The 14,187-nt window shown below is 63.4% G+C and overlaps 3 non-coding genes across 3 annotated transcripts; all 3 read right to left on the reverse strand.

The window, feature by feature from the left end:
* Positions 1-1,372: 1,372 nt before the first annotated feature.
* Positions 1,373-1,491, reverse strand: LOC131865497 (5S ribosomal RNA). The gene has a single exon (XR_009364217.1). It is a non-coding gene; the product is annotated as a 5S ribosomal RNA (ribosomal RNA).
* Positions 1,492-7,406: 5,915 nt separating this feature from the next.
* On the reverse strand, positions 7,407-7,525 carry LOC131865498 (5S ribosomal RNA). The gene has a single exon (XR_009364218.1). It is a non-coding gene; the product is annotated as a 5S ribosomal RNA (ribosomal RNA).
* A 5,917-nt stretch (positions 7,526-13,442) lies between these two features.
* Positions 13,443-13,561, reverse strand: LOC131865499 (5S ribosomal RNA). The gene has a single exon (XR_009364219.1). It is a non-coding gene; the product is annotated as a 5S ribosomal RNA (ribosomal RNA).
* Between the last annotated feature and the right edge of the window lie 626 nt (positions 13,562-14,187).

A 14,187-nucleotide genomic window follows, 5' to 3' on the forward strand; every position in this document is an offset into this window, starting at 1 on the left:
GAAGTGTGCTCCAAGGTGCGCACCATGGCCCTCCAAGGTGCGCAGCATGGCGTGCACGAAGTCGGAGCCCGGTTTGCCCCGGGTGCGCACCTCGCGTGCACCTTCGCCAGGGTGGGCACCTCGGTGCGCACACCTTCTCAATGTTTTCTTGCCTTTTCTGGAAATTGGTGAAGGCAGCGCATCAAAGGTGCGCACCTCGGTGTGCTCCGAGGTGCGAACCCGAGAGCGCTCCGAGGTGCCCACGAAGTCGAAAGTCGGGTTAATTGCATTGTTTTCCCCGGGTGCGCTCCGAGGTGCGCAACATCGGTGCGCACCAAGGAGGGCTCCGAAGTGTGCTCCAAGGTGCGCACGATTCGGAGCTCGGTTTGCCCGGGGTGCGCACACCTTGGCTGGGTTGCGCACCCTTTGTGCGCTCCAAGGTGCGCACGAAGTCGGAGCTCGGTTTGCCCCGGGTGCGCACCTTCGCCAGGGTGCGCACCTTGATGCGCACGCCTTGGCTGGGCTGCGCACCTTGGTGGGCGCCATGGTGCGCACCTTTCGTGCGCTCCAAGGTGCGCACGAAGTCGGAGCTCGGTTTGCCCCGGGTGCGCACCTTGGTGGGCGCCATGGTGCACTCCGAGGTGCCCAAGATTGGTGCGCACCAAGGAGCGCTCCGAAGTGCGCTCCAAGGTGCGCAGGTGCGCGCGAAGTCGAAAGTTGGGTTAATTGTCCGGTTTGCCTCGGGTGCGCACCTTGCGTGCACCTTCGCCAGGGTGGGCGCCTTGGTGCGCACACCTTGGCTGGGCTGCGCACCCGGGCGCGCACACCTTGGCACCCGCGTTTCCTTCATTTTAAATTTTTTTTTTTTACAATCTCTCAAGTGGGAAATTCTATAATCTCAACTTTTTTTGCCTTTTCAGGAAACTTTTGAATGGAGCGCATCATTGGTGCGCTCCGAAGTGTGCTCCAAGGTGCGCACCTCTGGTGTGCTCCAAAGCTCTCTCCAGCTGCGTGCACCTGCCCCGGCCGCGCACCCGGCCCCGCCCAGCTTCGCTCACCTGTCCCGGGCGTCTGGTGCGGAACCTTAGAGTAAGAAACATCACCGTGCACCTTGGCCAACGTGCGCGACTCGACCGAGCGCGCACTGGCCGAGGTGCACACCGATTTCACCTGGGTGCGCGCGCAGCACCTCGGGCGCACCGGGGTGCGCGCACAACGCCCGGGTTGCACCGTGGCCTGTGTGCTCGGGGCGCCTCGGGTGCGCGCTCGGTGTCGCCCCCGCGCGCGCGGTAGTGCGGGCAGCGCACCCCGGCCCGGCCCGGCCCCGACGAGAACGCAAACGGGCAAAAGGTTTATTCAAATAGCATTGCGACGCCCGGCGAAAAACTAAAAAAGGGTGCAACACCGGGACTTCCCGGGAGGTCACCCATCCCAGTACTACTCCGGCCCAAGCGCGCTTAACTGCGGAGTTCTGATGGGATCCGGTGCACTAACGCTGGTATGATCGCACCCGTTATGAGCTTGTCGCAGTGTGTACTTAGCAAACCGCGACCCACGTGCGAATCCACCCCGGCCACCCACCCCCGTCGAGGTGCACACCCTCCCTCGCGAAGTGCGCCCCGTTCGCCAAGTGTGAGCCCTGCCCGGGTGCGCGCACCTTGCTAGGGCGTCGGGTGTGCACCCGGCCCGGCCTACGTGCGTGCACCTGGACGGGGCGTCGTGTGCGTGCAGTGTCCCGTCTGCAACGCGGTGCCCACACACCACCTCGGGCGCAACGACCTGCGCTCACATGTGGGCCGAGTGCACCTTGGTGCATGTTCGGGGCGCCTCGGGTGCACGCTCGATCTTGCCCCGGTGCACCAAGGCGCTCGGTTTGCCCCGGGTGCGCACTTGGTGCAAGGTGGGCACCCAAAATAGGGATCAAGCACCAAAACACAAGTTTCGGGATGCAAAATGGGACCCAAGGACCACAAATGCGTTCCAAGACCCATGATGGGTCCACGAGAACAAAAATGTGTTCCGAGACTTAATAAACAAATATTGGGTTTTAGGAGAAGAAACATGCTCTGATGCCCAAAACGAGAATCGACCCCGAAAAGGCCACAGGCCAAAAGTGGGATGCGAGACAAAAAAAAATGGGACCCGAGGACCAAAATTGGGTTCCCAGGTCGAAGACAGGGCAACCGGACAAGAAACGACCTCTAAGGCTCGAAATGAGTCCCGACGACTAAAACTTGACAAGAAGCACCCATCAGGCACCCAACTCGACACCCATGGGATGCCGACCCACCCGGGCTTCCACCTAGCACACCTTGGCACCCACCCACCCTCGCACCCAACCTCGCACCCAACTTAGCACCTTTGAACCCACATTGGCACTCACCCTGACCCTGGCACCTTGGAACCCACATTGGCACTCACCTTGACCCTGGCACCCACCTTTGCACTCACCTTGGGACCCACCCTGGCTCCCACCTCGGCACCCACCCAGACACCCACCTTGGTTCCTTGGCACCCACCTTGGATCCTTGGCACCCACCCCGACACCCACCTTGGCACGCAACTTGGCTACTTGCCACCCACCTTGGCTCCTTGACGCCCACCCCGACAACCACCCCGTGACCTACCCTGGCTAGGGTTGGTGCACACCCACCCTGGTGCCCACCTTGGCACCCACCCCATGACCCACCTTGGCACGCACCTTAGTACCCACCCCGTTACCCACCCTAGGACCCACCCCGTGACCCACCTTGGCCAGGGTGGGTGCCTTGGTGCGCACAACTTGCCTGGGCTGCACACCAGGGCGGGCTCAAGATGGCACTCGCGTTCCGTTTTTTTCACTATCTTTCAAAACGGAAATTTTAAAATCTCGTTTTTTTTTTTTTTTTGCCTTTTCTGGAAATTAGTGAAGGCAGCGCATCAAAGGTGCGCAATGCTGGTGCGAACCCGGGAGCGCTCCGATGTGTGCTCCAAGGTGCGGCGTGCACGAAGTCCGAGCCCGGCTTGCCCCGGGTGCGCACCTCGCGTGCACCTTCGCCGGGGTGAGCACCTTGGCTGGGTTGCGCGCCCTGGTGCGCACCAAGGAGCGCTCTGAAGTGTGCTCCAAGGTGCGGCGTGCACGAAGTCGGAGCTCGGTTTGCCCCGGGTGTGCACCTCGGGTGCGCACCTCGCGTGCACCTTCGCTGCGGTGGGCACCTTGGCTGGGTTGCGCGCCTTGGTGGGCACCATGCAGTGCACGAAGTCGGAGCCCGGTTTGCCCCGGGCGCGCACCTCCGCCAGGGTGGGCACCTTGGTGCGCACAACTTGCCTGGGCTGCGCACCAGGAAGGGCTCAAGATGGCACCCGCGTTCCGTTTTTTTCACTATCTTTCAGAACGGAAATTTTAAAATATCGTTTTTTTTTGCCTTTTCTGGAAATTAGTGAAGGCAGCGCATCAAAGGTGCGCAACGCTGGTGCGAACCTGGGAGCGCTCCGATGTGTGCTCCAAGGTGCGGCGTGCACGAAGTCGGAGCCCGGTTTGCCCCGGGTGCGCCCTGGTGGGCACCATGGTGCGCACCAAGGAGCGCTCCGAAGTGTGCTCCAAGGTGCGGCCTGCACGAAGTCGGAGCCCGGTTTGCCCCGGGTGTGCACCGCGGGTGGGCACCTTGGTGCGCATGCCTTGCCTGGGCTGCGCACCAGGGCGGGCTCAAGATGGCACCCGCGTTCCGTTTTTTTCACTATCTTTCAAAACGGAAATTTTAAAATCTCATTTTTTTTTGCCTTTTCTGGAAATTAGTGAAGGCAGCGCATCAAAGGTGCGCACCTCGCTGCCCACCACGGTGCGCAACGCCGGTGGGCACCCGGGAGTGCTTCGAAGTGTGCTCCAAGGTGCTGCGTGCACGTTGTCGGAGCCCGGTTTGCCCCGGGTGCGCACCTCGCGTGCACCTTCGTCGGGGTGGGCACCTTGGCTGGGTTTGCCCCGGCTGCGCTCTGAAGCGGGGTTATTGGAGCGCCGCCTCTTTTTTTGTCGGAGCGTTTGGTGGGGTTTCTCGCATTGGCTCTTCCCAGGCCCGGTTGCCACCCTGGCGCGCACGAAGTCGGAAGTAGGGTTAATTGCCCGGGTGCGCACCTTTGCCAGGGTGGGCACCTTACCTGGGCTGTGCACCAGGGCGGGCTCAAGATGGCACCCGCGTTCCGTTTTTTTCACTATCTTTCAAAACGGAAATTTTAAAATCTCCTCTTTTTTTTGCCTTTTCTGGAAATTAGTGAAGGCAGCGCATCAAAGGTGCGCACCTCGCTGCCCACCTTGGTGTGCTCTGAGGTGCGCACCCGGGAGCGCTACGAAGTGTGCTCCAAGGTGCGGCGTGCACGTTGTCGGAGCCCGGTTTGCCCCGGGTGCGCACCTCGCCTGCACCTTGGCCGGGGTGGGCACCCTGGCTGGGTTTGCCCAGGGTGCGCTCCGAAGCGGGGTTACTGGAGCGCCCCCTCTTTTTTTGTCAGAGCGTTTGGTGGGGTTTCTCGCATTGGCTCTTCCCAGGCCCGGTTGTTGGGTGCGCTCCCACCCTGGCGCGCGCGAAGTTGGAAGTTGGGTTAATTGCCCGGGCGCGCACCTTCGCCAGGGTGGGCACCTTGGTGCGCACACCTTGGCTGGGCTGCGCACCAGGGCGGGCTCAAGATGGCACCAGCATTCCCTTTTTCTCACTATCTTTCAAAACGGAAATTTTAAAATCTCGTTTTTTTTTGCCTTTTATGGAAATTAGTGAAGGCATCGCATCAAAGGTGCGCACCTCGCTGCCCACCTTGGTGTGCTCCGAGGTGCCCACCACGGTGCGCTCCGAGGTGCCCACCACGGTGCGCAACGCCGGTGCGAACCCGGGAGCGCCCCGATGTGTGCTCCAAGGTGCGGCGTGCACGAAGCCGGACCCCGGTTTGCCCCGGGTGCGCACCTCGCGTGCACCTTGGTGCGCACACCTTGGCTGGGTTGCGCGGCCTGGTGGGCACCATGGTGCGCACCAAGGAGCGCTCCGAAGTGTGCTCCAAGGTGCGGCGTGCACGAAGTCCTAGCCCGGTTTGCCCCGGGTGCGCACCTTCGCCGCGGTGGGCACCATGGCGTGCACGAAGTCGGAGCCCGGTTTGCCCCGGGTGCGCACCTCGCGTGCACCTTCGCCGGGGTGGGCACCTCGGCTGGGTTGCGCGCCCTGGTGCGCACCAAGGAGCGCTCCGAAGTGTGCTCCAAGGTGCGGCGTGCACGAAGTCGGAGCCCGGTTTGCCCCGGGTGCGCACCTTCGCCGCGGTGGGCACCCTGGTGCGCACCATGGCGTGCACGAAGTCGGAGCCCGGTTTGCCCCGGGTGCGCACCTCGCGTGCACCTTCGGCGGGGTTGCGCGCCCTGGTGCGCACCAAGGAGCGCTCCGAAGTGTGCTCCAAGGTGCGGCGTGCACGAAGTCGGAGCCCGGTTTGCCCCGGGTGCGCACCTCGCGTGCACCTTCGGCGGGGTTGCGCGCCCTGGTGGGCACCATGGTGCGCACCAAGGAGCGCTCCGAAGTGTGCTCCAAGGTGCGGCGTGCACGAAGTCGGAGCCCGGTTTGCCCCGGGTGCGCACCTCGCGTGCACCTTCGCCGCGGTGGGCACCATGGCGTGCACGAAGTCGGAGCCCGGTTTGCCCCGGGTGCGCACCTCGCGTGCACCTTCGCCGGGGTGGGCACCTCGGCTGGGTTGCGCGCCCTGGTGCGCACCAAGGAGCGCTCCGAAGTGTGCTCCAAGGTGCGGCGTGCACGAAGTCGGAGCCCGGTTTGCCCCGGGTGCGCACCTCGCGTGCACCTTCGCCGCGGTGGGCACCATGGCGTGCACGAAGTCGGAGCCCGGTTTGCCCCGGGTGCGCACCCCGCGTGCACCTTCGCCGGGGTGGGCACCTCGGCTGGGTTGCGCGCCCTGGTGCGCACCAAGGAGCGCTCCGAAGTGTGCTCCAAGGTGCGGCGTGCACGAAGTCGGAGCCCGGTTTGCCCCGGGTGCGCACCTCGCGTGCACCTTCGCCGCGGTGGGCACCTTGGCTGGGTTGGGCACCATTGAGCGCTCCGAAGTGTGCTCCAAGGTGCGCACCATGGCCCTCCAAGGTGCGCAGCATGGCGTGCACGAAGTCGGAGCCCGGTTTGCCCCGGGTGCGCACCTCGCGTGCACCTTCGCCAGGGTGGGCACCTCGGTGCGCACACCTTCTCAATGTTTTCTTGCCTTTTCTGGAAATTGGTGAAGGCAGCGCATCAAAGGTGCGCACCTCGGTGTGCTCCGAGGTGCGAACCCGAGAGCGCTCCGAGGTGCCCACGAAGTCGAAAGTCGGGTTAATTGCATTGTTTTCCCCGGGTGCGCTCCGAGGTGCGCAACATCGGTGCGCACCAAGGAGGGCTCCGAAGTGTGCTCCAAGGTGCGCACGATTCGGAGCTCGGTTTGCCCGGGGTGCGCACACCTTGGCTGGGTTGCGCACCCTTTGTGCGCTCCAAGGTGCGCACGAAGTCGGAGCTCGGTTTGCCCCGGGTGCGCACCTTCGCCAGGGTGCGCACCTTGATGCGCACGCCTTGGCTGGGCTGCGCACCTTGGTGGGCGCCATGGTGCGCACCTTTCGTGCGCTCCAAGGTGCGCACGAAGTCGGAGCTCGGTTTGCCCCGGGTGCGCACCTTGGTGGGCGCCATGGTGCACTCCGAGGTGCCCAAGATTGGTGCGCACCAAGGAGCGCTCCGAAGTGCGCTCCAAGGTGCGCAGGTGCGCGCGAAGTCGAAAGTTGGGTTAATTGTCCGGTTTGCCTCGGGTGCGCACCTTGCGTGCACCTTCGCCAGGGTGGGCGCCTTGGTGCGCACACCTTGGCTGGGCTGCGCACCCGGGCGCGCACACCTTGGCACCCGCGTTTCCTTCATTTTAAATTTTTTTTTTTTACAATCTCTCAAGTGGGAAATTCTATAATCTCAACTTTTTTTGCCTTTTCAGGAAACTTTTGAATGGAGCGCATCATTGGTGCGCTCCGAAGTGTGCTCCAAGGTGCGCACCTCTGGTGTGCTCCAAAGCTCTCTCCAGCTGCGTGCACCTGCCCCGGCCGCGCACCCGGCCCCGCCCAGCTTCGCTCACCTGTCCCGGGCGTCTGGTGCGGAACCTTAGAGTAAGAAACATCACCGTGCACCTTGGCCAACGTGCGCGACTCGACCGAGCGCGCACTGGCCGAGGTGCACACCGATTTCACCTGGGTGCGCGCGCAGCACCTCGGGCGCACCGGGGTGCGCGCACAACGCCCGGGTTGCACCGTGGCCTGTGTGCTCGGGGCGCCTCGGGTGCGCGCTCGGTGTCGCCCCCGCGCGCGCGGTAGTGCGGGCAGCGCACCCCGGCCCGGCCCGGCCCCGACGAGAACGCAAACGGGCAAAAGGTTTATTCAAATAGCATTGCGACGCCCTGCGAAAAACTAAGAAAGGGTGCAACACCGGGACTTCCCGGGAGGTCACCCATCCCAGTACTACTCCGGCCCAAGCGCGCTTAACTGCGGAGTTCTGATGGGATCCGGTGCACTAACGCTGGTATGATCGCACCCGTTATGAGCTTGTCGCAGTGTGTACTTAGCAAACCGCGACCCACGTGCGAATCCACCCCGGCCACCCACCCCCGTCGAGGTGCACACCCTCCCTCGCGAAGTGCGCCCCGTTCGCCAAGTGTGAGCCCTGCCCGGGTGCGCGCACCTTGCTAGGGCGTCGGGTGTGCACCCGGCCCGGCCTACGTGCGTGCACCTGGACGGGGCGTCGTGTGCGTGCAGTGTCCCGTCTGCAACGCGGTGCCCACACACCACCTCGGGCGCAACGACCTGCGCTCACATGTGGGCCGAGTGCACCTTGGTGCATGTTCGGGGCGCCTCGGGTGCACGCTCGATCTTGCCCCGGTGCACCAAGGCGCTCGGTTTGCCCCGGGTGCGCACTTGGTGCAAGGTGGGCACCCAAAATAGGGATCAAGCACCAAAACACAAGTTTCGGGATGCAAAATGGGACCCAAGGACCACAAATGCGTTCCAAGACCCATGATGGGTCCACGAGAACAAAAATGTGTTCCGAGACTTAATAAACAAATATTGGGTTTTAGGAGAAGAAACATGCTCTGATGCCCAAAACGAGAATCGACCCCGAAAAGGCCACAGGCCAAAAGTGGGATGCGAGACAAAAAAAAATGGGACCCGAGGACCAAAATTGGGTTCCCAGGTCGAAGACAGGGCAACCGGACAAGAAACGACCTCTAAGGCTCGAAATGAGTCCCGACGACTAAAACTTGACAAGAAGCACCCATCAGGCACCCAACTCGACACCCATGGGATGCCGACCCACCCGGGCTTCCACCTAGCACACCTTGGCACCCACCCACCCTCGCACCCAACCTCGCACCCAACTTAGCACCTTTGAACCCACATTGGCACTCACCCTGACCCTGGCACCTTGGAACCCACATTGGCACTCACCTTGACCCTGGCACCCACCTTTGCACTCACCTTGGGACCCACCCTGGCTCCCACCTCGGCACCCACCCAGACACCCACCTTGGTTCCTTGGCACCCACCTTGGATCCTTGGCACCCACCCCGACACCCACCTTGGCACGCAACTTGGCTACTTGCCACCCACCTTGGCTCCTTGACGCCCACCCCGACAACCACCCCGTGACCTACCCTGGCTAGGGTTGGTGCACACCCACCCTGGTGCCCACCTTGGCACCCACCCCATGACCCACCTTGGCACGCACCTTAGTACCCACCCCGTTACCCACCCTAGGACCCACCCCGTGACCCACCTTGGCCAGGGTGGGTGCCTTGGTGCGCACAACTTGCCTGGGCTGCACACCAGGGCGGGCTCAAGATGGCACTCGCGTTCCGTTTTTTTCACTATCTTTCAAAACGGAAATTTTAAAATCTCGTTTTTTTTTTTTTTTTTGCCTTTTCTGGAAATTAGTGAAGGCAGCGCATCAAAGGTGCGCAATGCTGGTGCGAACCCGGGAGCGCTCCGATGTGTGCTCCAAGGTGCGGCGTGCACGAAGTCCGAGCCCGGCTTGCCCCGGGTGCGCACCTCGCGTGCACCTTCGCCGGGGTGAGCACCTTGGCTGGGTTGCGCGCCCTGGTGCGCACCAAGGAGCGCTCTGAAGTGTGCTCCAAGGTGCGGCGTGCACGAAGTCGGAGCTCGGTTTGCCCCGGGTGTGCACCTCGGGTGCGCACCTCGCGTGCACCTTCGCTGCGGTGGGCACCTTGGCTGGGTTGCGCGCCTTGGTGGGCACCATGCAGTGCACGAAGTCGGAGCCCGGTTTGCCCCGGGCGCGCACCTCCGCCAGGGTGGGCACCTTGGTGCGCACAACTTGCCTGGGCTGCGCACCAGGAAGGGCTCAAGATGGCACCCGCGTTCCGTTTTTTTCACTATCTTTCAGAACGGAAATTTTAAAATATCGTTTTTTTTTGCCTTTTCTGGAAATTAGTGAAGGCAGCGCATCAAAGGTGCGCAACGCTGGTGCGAACCTGGGAGCGCTCCGATGTGTGCTCCAAGGTGCGGCGTGCACGAAGTCGGAGCCCGGTTTGCCCCGGGTGCGCCCTGGTGGGCACCATGGTGCGCACCAAGGAGCGCTCCGAAGTGTGCTCCAAGGTGCGGCCTGCACGAAGTCGGAGCCCGGTTTGCCCCGGGTGTGCACCGCGGGTGGGCACCTTGGTGCGCATGCCTTGCCTGGGCTGCGCACCAGGGCGGGCTCAAGATGGCACCCGCGTTCCGTTTTTTTCACTATCTTTCAAAACGGAAATTTTAAAATCTCATTTTTTTTTGCCTTTTCTGGAAATTAGTGAAGGCAGCGCATCAAAGGTGCGCACCTCGCTGCCCACCACGGTGCGCAACGCCGGTGGGCACCCGGGAGTGCTTCGAAGTGTGCTCCAAGGTGCTGCGTGCACGTTGTCGGAGCCCGGTTTGCCCCGGGTGCGCACCTCGCGTGCACCTTCGTCGGGGTGGGCACCTTGGCTGGGTTTGCCCCGGCTGCGCTCTGAAGCGGGGTTATTGGAGCGCCGCCTCTTTTTTTGTCGGAGCGTTTGGTGGGGTTTCTCGCATTGGCTCTTCCCAGGCCCGGTTGCCACCCTGGCGCGCACGAAGTCGGAAGTAGGGTTAATTGCCCGGGTGCGCACCTTTGCCAGGGTGGGCACCTTACCTGGGCTGTGCACCAGGGCGGGCTCAAGATGGCACCCGCGTTCCGTTTTTTTCACTATCTTTCAAAACGGAAATTTTAAAATCTCCTCTTTTTTTTGCCTTTTCTGGAAATTAGTGAAGGCAGCGCATCAAAGGTGCGCACCTCGCTGCCCACCTTGGTGTGCTCTGAGGTGCGCACCCGGGAGCGCTACGAAGTGTGCTCCAAGGTGCGGCGTGCACGTTGTCGGAGCCCGGTTTGCCCCGGGTGCGCACCTCGCCTGCACCTTGGCCGGGGTGGGCACCCTGGCTGGGTTTGCCCAGGGTGCGCTCCGAAGCGGGGTTACTGGAGCGCCCCCTCTTTTTTTGTCAGAGCGTTTGGTGGGGTTTCTCGCATTGGCTCTTCCCAGGCCCGGTTGTTGGGTGCGCTCCCACCCTGGCGCGGGCGAAGTTGGAAGTTGGGTTAATTGCCCGGGCGCGCACCTTCGCCAGGGTGGGCACCTTGGTGCGCACACCTTGGCTGGGCTGCGCACCAGGGCGGGCTCAAGATGGCACCAGCATTCCCTTTTTCTCACTATCTTTCAAAACGGAAATTTTAAAATCTCGTTTTTTTTTGCCTTTTATGGAAATTAGTGAAGGCATCGCATCAAAGGTGCGCACCTCGCTGCCCACCTTGGTGTGCTCCGAGGTGCCCACCACGGTGCGCTCCGAGGTGCCCACCACGGTGCGCAACGCCGGTGCGAACCCGGGAGCGCCCCGATGTGTGCTCCAAGGTGCGGCGTGCACGAAGCCGGACCCCGGTTTGCCCCGGGTGCGCACCTCGCGTGCACCTTGGTGCGCACACCTTGGCTGGGTTGCGCGGCCTGGTGGGCACCATGGTGCGCACCAAGGAGCGCTCCGAAGTGTGCTCCAAGGTGCGGCGTGCACGAAGTCCTAGCCCGGTTTGCCCCGGGTGCGCACCTTCGCCGCGGTGGGCACCATGGCGTGCACGAAGTCGGAGCCCGGTTTGCCCCGGGTGCGCACCTCGCGTGCACCTTCGCCGGGGTGGGCACCTCGGCTGGGTTGCGCGCCCTGGTGCGCACCAAGGAGCGCTCCGAAGTGTGCTCCAAGGTGCGGCGTGCACGAAGTCGGAGCCCGGTTTGCCCCGGGTGCGCACCTTCGCCGCGGTGGGCACCCTGGTGCGCACCATGGCGTGCACGAAGTCGGAGCCCGGTTTGCCCCGGGTGCGCACCTCGCGTGCACCTTCGGCGGGGTTGCGCGCCCTGGTGCGCACCAAGGAGCGCTCCGAAGTGTGCTCCAAGGTGCGGCGTGCACGAAGTCGGAGCCCGGTTTGCCCCGGGTGCGCACCTCGCGTGCACCTTCGGCGGGGTTGCGCGCCCTGGTGGGCACCATGGTGCGCACCAAGGAGCGCTCCGAAGTGTGCTCCAAGGTGCGGCGTGCACGAAGTCGGAGCCCGGTTTGCCCCGGGTGCGCACCTCGCGTGCACCTTCGCCGCGGTGGGCACCATGGCGTGCACGAAGTCGGAGCCCGGTTTGCCCCGGGTGCGCACCTCGCGTGCACCTTCGCCGGGGTGGGCACCTCGGCTGGGTTGCGCGCCCTGGTGCGCACCAAGGAGCGCTCCGAAGTGTGCTCCAAGGTGCGGCGTGCACGAAGTCGGAGCCCGGTTTGCCCCGGGTGCGCACCTCGCGTGCACCTTCGCCGCGGTGGGCACCATGGCGTGCACGAAGTCGGAGCCCGGTTTGCCCCGGGTGCGCACCCCGCGTGCACCTTCGCCGGGGTGGGCACCTCGGCTGGGTTGCGCGCCCTGGTGCGCACCAAGGAGCGCTCCGAAGTGTGCTCCAAGGTGCGGCGTGCACGAAGTCGGAGCCCGGTTTGCCCCGGGTGCGCACCTCGCGTGCACCTTCGCCGCGGTGGGCACCTTGGCTGGGTTGGGCACCATTGAGCGCTCCGAAGTGTGCTCCAAGGTGCGCACCATGGCCCTCCAAGGTGCGCAGCATGGCGTGCACGAAGTCGGAGCCCGGTTTGCCCCGGGTGCGCACCTCGCGTGCACCTTCGCCAGGGTGGGCACCTCGGTGCGCACACCTTCTCAATGTTTTCTTGCCTTTTCTGGAAATTGGTGAAGGCAGCGCATCAAAGGTGCGCACCTCGGTGTGCTCCGAGGTGCGAACCCGAGAGCGCTCCGAGGTGCCCACGAAGTCGAAAGTCGGGTTAATTGCATTGTTTTCCCCGGGTGCGCTCCGAGGTGCGCAACATCGGTGCGCACCAAGGAGGGCTCCGAAGTGTGCTCCAAGGTGCGCACGATTCGGAGCTCGGTTTGCCCGGGGTGCGCACACCTTGGCTGGGTTGCGCACCCTTTGTGCGCTCCAAGGTGCGCACGAAGTCGGAGCTCGGTTTGCCCCGGGTGCGCACCTTCGCCAGGGTGCGCACCTTGATGCGCACGCCTTGGCTGGGCTGCGCACCTTGGTGGGCGCCATGGTGCGCACCTTTCGTGCGCTCCAAGGTGCGCACGAAGTCGGAGCTCGGTTTGCCCCGGGTGCGCACCTTGGTGGGCGCCATGGTGCACTCCGAGGTGCCCAAGATTGGTGCGCACCAAGGAGCGCTCCGAAGTGCGCTCCAAGGTGCGCAGGTGCGCGCGAAGTCGAAAGTTGGGTTAATTGTCCGGTTTGCCTCGGGTGCGCACCTTGCGTGCACCTTCGCCAGGGTGGGCGCCTTGGTGCGCACACCTTGGCTGGGCTGCGCACCCGGGCGCGCACACCTTGGCACCCGCGTTTCCTTCATTTTAAATTTTTTTTTTTTACAATCTCTCAAGTGGGAAATTCTATAATCTCAACTTTTTTTGCCTTTTCAGGAAACTTTTGAATGGAGCGCATCATTGGTGCGCTCCGAAGTGTGCTCCAAGGTGCGCACCTCTGGTGTGCTCCAAAGCTCTCTCCAGCTGCGTGCACCTGCCCCGGCCGCGCACCCGGCCCCGCCCAGCTTCGCTCACCTGTCCCGGGCGTCTGGTGCGGAACCTTAGAGTAAGAAACATCACCGTGCACCTTGGCCAACGTGCGCGACTCGACCGAGCGCGCACTGGCCGAGGTGCACACCGATTTCACCTGGGTGCGCGCGCAGCACCTCGGGCGCACCGGGGTGCGCGCACAACGCCCGGGTTGCACCGTGGCCTGTGTGCTCGGGGCGCCTCGGGTGCGCGCTCGGTGTCGCCCCCCGCGCGCGCGGTAGTGCGGGCAGCGCACCCCGGCCCGGCCCGGCCCCGACGAGAACGCAAACGGGCAAAAGGTTTATTCAAATAGCATTGCGACGCCCTGCGAAAAACTAAGAAAGGGTGCAACACCGGGACTTCCCGGGAGGTCACCCATCCCAGTACTACTCCGGCCCAAGCGCGCTTAACTGCGGAGTTCTGATGGGATCCGGTGCACTAACGCTGGTATGATCGCACCCGTTATGAGCTTGTCGCAGTGTGTACTTAGCAAACCGCGACCCACGTGCGAATCCACCCCGGCCACCCACCCCCGTCGAGGTGCACACCCTCCCTCGCGAAGTGCGCCCCGTTCGCCAAGTGTGAGCCCTGCCCGGGTGCGCGCACCTTGCTAGGGCGTCGGGTGTGCACCCGGCCCGGCCTACGTGCGTGCACCTGGACGGGGCGTCGTGTGCGTGCAGTGTCCCGTCTGCAACGCGGTGCCCACACACCACCTCGGGCGCAACGACCTGCGCTCACATGTGGGCCGAGTGCACCTTGGTGCATGTTCGGGGCGCCTCGGGTGCATGCTCGATCTTGCCCCGGTGCACCAAGGCGCTCGGTTTGCCCCGGGTGCGCACTTGGTGCAAGGTGGGCACCCAAAATAGGGATCAAGCACCAAAACACAAGTTTCGGGATGCAAAATGGGACCCAAGGACCACAAATGCGTTCCAAGACCCATGATGGGTCCACGAGAACAAAAATGTGTTCCGAGACTTAATAAACAAATATTGGGTTTTAGGAGAAGAAACATGCTCTGATGCCCAAAACGAGAATCGACCCCGAAAAGGCCACAGGCCAAAAGTGGGATGCGAGACAAAAAAAAATG

Source organism: Cryptomeria japonica, unplaced genomic scaffold, assembly GCF_030272615.1.
Source record: "Cryptomeria japonica unplaced genomic scaffold, Sugi_1.0 HiC_scaffold_113, whole genome shotgun sequence".
NCBI classification, from domain to species: Eukaryota; Viridiplantae; Streptophyta; class Pinopsida; order Cupressales; family Cupressaceae; genus Cryptomeria; species Cryptomeria japonica.